General features: G+C 37.5%; 1 non-coding gene across 1 annotated transcript in view; it reads left to right on the top strand.

The window, feature by feature from the left end:
* Positions 1–3,079, top strand: part of LOC115768988 — a 3,957-nt gene extending 878 nt beyond the window's left edge. The window contains exon 1 of the ribosomal RNA XR_004018665.1: positions 1–3,079. This exon is cut by the window's left edge and continues 878 nt beyond it. This is a non-coding gene — a ribosomal RNA (large subunit ribosomal RNA).
* Positions 3,080–3,718: the final 639 nt, after the last annotated feature.

Here is a 3,718-nt window from a genome sequence, read left to right as displayed (position 1 = left end):
AACTATTTATAGTTAATTAACGCAATCCCGGGGCGCTCTATATAGTTATGTATAATAATATTTATATTATTTATGCCTCTAACTGGAACGTACCTTGAGCATATATGCTGTGACCCGAAAGATGGTGAACTATACTTGATCAGGTTGAAGTCAGGGGAAACCCTGATGGAAGACCGAAACAGTTCTGACGTGCAAATCGATTGTCAGAATTGAGTATAGGGGCGAAAGACCAATCGAACCATCTAGTAGCTGGTTCCTTCCGAAGTTTCCCTCAGGATAGCTGGTGCATTTAACTGTTGTATAAAATAATCTTATCTGGTAAAGCGAATGATTAGAGGCCTTAGGGTCGAAACGATCTTAACCTATTCTCAAACTTTAAATGGGTAAGAACCTTAACTTTCTTGATATGAAGTTTAAGGTTATGATATAATGTGCCCAGTGGGCCACTTTTGGTAAGCAGAACTGGCGCTGTGGGATGAACCAAACGTAATGTTACGGTGCCCAAATTAACAACTCATACAGAAACCATGAAAGGCGTTGGTTGCTTAAAACAGCAGGACGGTGATCATGGAAGTCGAAATCCGCTAAGGAGTGTGTAACAACTCACCTGCCGAAGCAACTAGCCCTTAAAATGGATGGCGCTTAAGTTGTATACCTATACATTACCGCTAAAGTAGATGGTTTATATTACTTGTAATATAAATTTTGAAACTTTAGTGAGTAGGAAGGTACAATGGTGTGCATAGAAGTGTTTGGCGTAAGCCTGCATGGAGCCGCTATTGGTACAGATCTTGGTGGTAGTAGCAAATAATCGAATGAGACCTTGGAGGACTGAAGTGGAGAAGGGTTTCGTGTGAACAGTGGTTGATCACGAGTTAGTCGGTCCTAAGTTCAAGGCGAAAGCCGAAAATTTTCAAGTAAAGAAAAATCTAAATATATTTGTCATCTAACCGATTTTTATACACTTGAATAATTTTGAACGAAAGGGAATACGGTTCCAATTCCGTAACCTGTTGAGTATCCGTTTGTTATTAAATATGGGCCTCGTGCTCATCCTGGCAACAGGAACGACCATAAAGAAGCCGTCGAGAGGTATCGGAAGAGTTTTCTTTTCTGTTTTATAGCCGTACTACCATGGAAGTCTTTCGCAGAGAGATATGGTAGATGGGCTAGAAGAGCATGACATATACTGTTGTGTCGATATTTTCTCCTCGGACCTTGAAAATTTATGGTGGGGACACGCAAACTTCTCAACAGGCCGTACCAATATCCGCAGCTGGTCTCCAAGGTGAAGAGTCTCTAGTCGATAGAATAATGTAGGTAAGGGAAGTCGGCAAATTAGATCCGTAACTTCGGGATAAGGATTGGCTCTGAAGATTGAGATAGTCGGGCTTGATTGGGAAACAATAACATGGTTTATGTGCTCGTTCTGGGTAAATAAAGTTTCTATCATTTATGGTAGTTTCTTGTTCCCCGGATAGTTTAGTTACGTAGCCAATTGTGGAACTTTCTTGCTAAAATTTTTAAGAATACTAGTTGGGCAACCAATTAGTTCTTTTAAATTATAACGATTATCAATTAACAATCAATTCAGAACTGGCACGGACTTGGGGAATCCGACTGTCTAATTAAAACAAAGCATTGTGATGGCCCTAGCGGGTGTTGACACAATGTGATTTCTGCCCAGTGCTCTGAATGTCAAAGTGAAGAAATTCAAGTAAGCGCGGGTCAACGGCGGGAGTAACTATGACTCTCTTAAGGTAGCCAAATGCCTCGTCATCTAATTAGTGACGCGCATGAATGGATTAACGAGATTCCTACTGTCCCTATCTACTATCTAGCGAAACCACAGCCAAGGGAACGGGCTTGGAATAATTAGCGGGGAAAGAAGACCCTTTTGAGCTTGACTCTAATCTGGCAGTGTAAGGAGACATAAGAGGTGTAGAATAAGTGGGAGATATTAGACTTCGGTTTGGTATCGACAATGAAATACCACTACTCTTATTGTTTCCTTACTTACTTGATTAAATGGAACGTGTATCATTTCCTAGCCATTATACGGATATAATTATTATGTCTTATGGTATTGGGTTTTGATGCAAGCTTCTTGATCAAAGTATCACGAGTTTGTTATATAATCGCAAACAAATTCTTTAATGAGAGAATGCATTTATGTATTATTGATTTAAAAATTTGGTATAACTCCAATTACTCAGGTATGATCCAATTCAAGGACATTGCCAGGTAGGGAGTTTGACTGGGGCGGTACATCTCTCAAATAATAACGGAGGTGTCCCAAGGCCAGCTCAGTGCGGACAGAAACCACACATAGAGCAAAAGGGCAAATGCTGACTTGATCTCGGTGTTCAGTACACACAGGGACAGCAAAAGCTCGGCCTATCGATCCTTTTGGTTTAAAGAGTTTTTAACAAGAGGTGTCAGAAAAGTTACCATAGGGATAACTGGCTTGTGGCGGCCAAGCGTTCATAGCGACGTCGCTTTTTGATCCTTCGATGTCGGCTCTTCCTATCATTGTGAAGCAAAATTCACCAAGCGTTGGATTGTTCACCCATGCAAGGGAACGTGAGCTGGGTTTAGACCGTCGTGAGACAGGTTAGTTTTACCCTACTAATGACAAAACGTTGTTGCGACAGCATTCCTGCGTAGTACGAGAGGAACCGCAGGTACGGACCAATGGCACAATACTTGTTCGAGCGAACAGTGGTATGACGCTACGTCCGTTGGATTATGCCTGAACGCCTCTAAGGTCGTATCCGTGCTGGACTGCAATGATAAATAAGGGGCAATTTGCATTGTATGGCTTCTAAACCATTAAAAGTTTTTAATTTATTTTATTAACGACAATGGATGTGATGCCAATGTTATTTATAACATAGTAAATTGGGAGGATCTTCGATCACCTGATGCCGCGCTAGTTATATTTTAAAACATTATTTAATACAATGACAAAGCCTAGAATCAATTGTAAACGACTTTTGTAACAGGCAAGGTGTTGTAAGTGGTTGAGCAGCTGCCATACTGCGATCCACTGAAGCTTATCCTTTGCTTGATGATTCGATAAAAAGCAACACTAGACGAACATAATTCGTATAAATGGGTTATACATTCGCTTAAAATATATTATCAATTTATAGTTGTTATATATTTTTTTATGTATGTATGCCTACTGTACGAAAGTTCATCTATGTTGCTCTCAAATATTTAATATTTAACATTGAATAATATATATACAATATATACAATACTTAAGGCAATATTGATATATATATATATATGAAAATATGGAATTGACGGATGGAATATATGAAACATATATATACACAATACCTAAATATAAAAACTTTAATTATTATTGAGGAAAGCATATAAGATAGAACAATATATATATATACAATACTTAAGGCAATATTGATATATATATGAATATATGGAATTGACGGATGGAATATATGAAAAATATATATACACAACAATACATGAATTAAGACTTCAATTATTATTGAGGAAAGCATATAAGACAGAAAAATATATATATATATATACAATACTTAAGGCAATATTGATATATATATATATATGAAAATATGGAATTGACGGATGGAATATATGAAACATATATATACACAATACCTAAATATAAAAACTTTAATTATTATTGAGGAAAGCATATAAGATAGAACAATATATATATATACAA

The sequence above is a fragment of the Drosophila novamexicana genome, unplaced genomic scaffold (genome assembly GCF_003285875.2).
Source record: "Drosophila novamexicana strain 15010-1031.04,08,12 unplaced genomic scaffold, DnovRS2.1 tig00002157-arrow-arrow-pilon, whole genome shotgun sequence".
NCBI lineage: Eukaryota > Metazoa > Arthropoda > Insecta > Diptera > Drosophilidae > Drosophila > Drosophila novamexicana.
The sequence above is the reverse complement of the archived record's forward strand: the minus strand, read 5'-3'. Positions and strand labels throughout refer to the sequence as shown.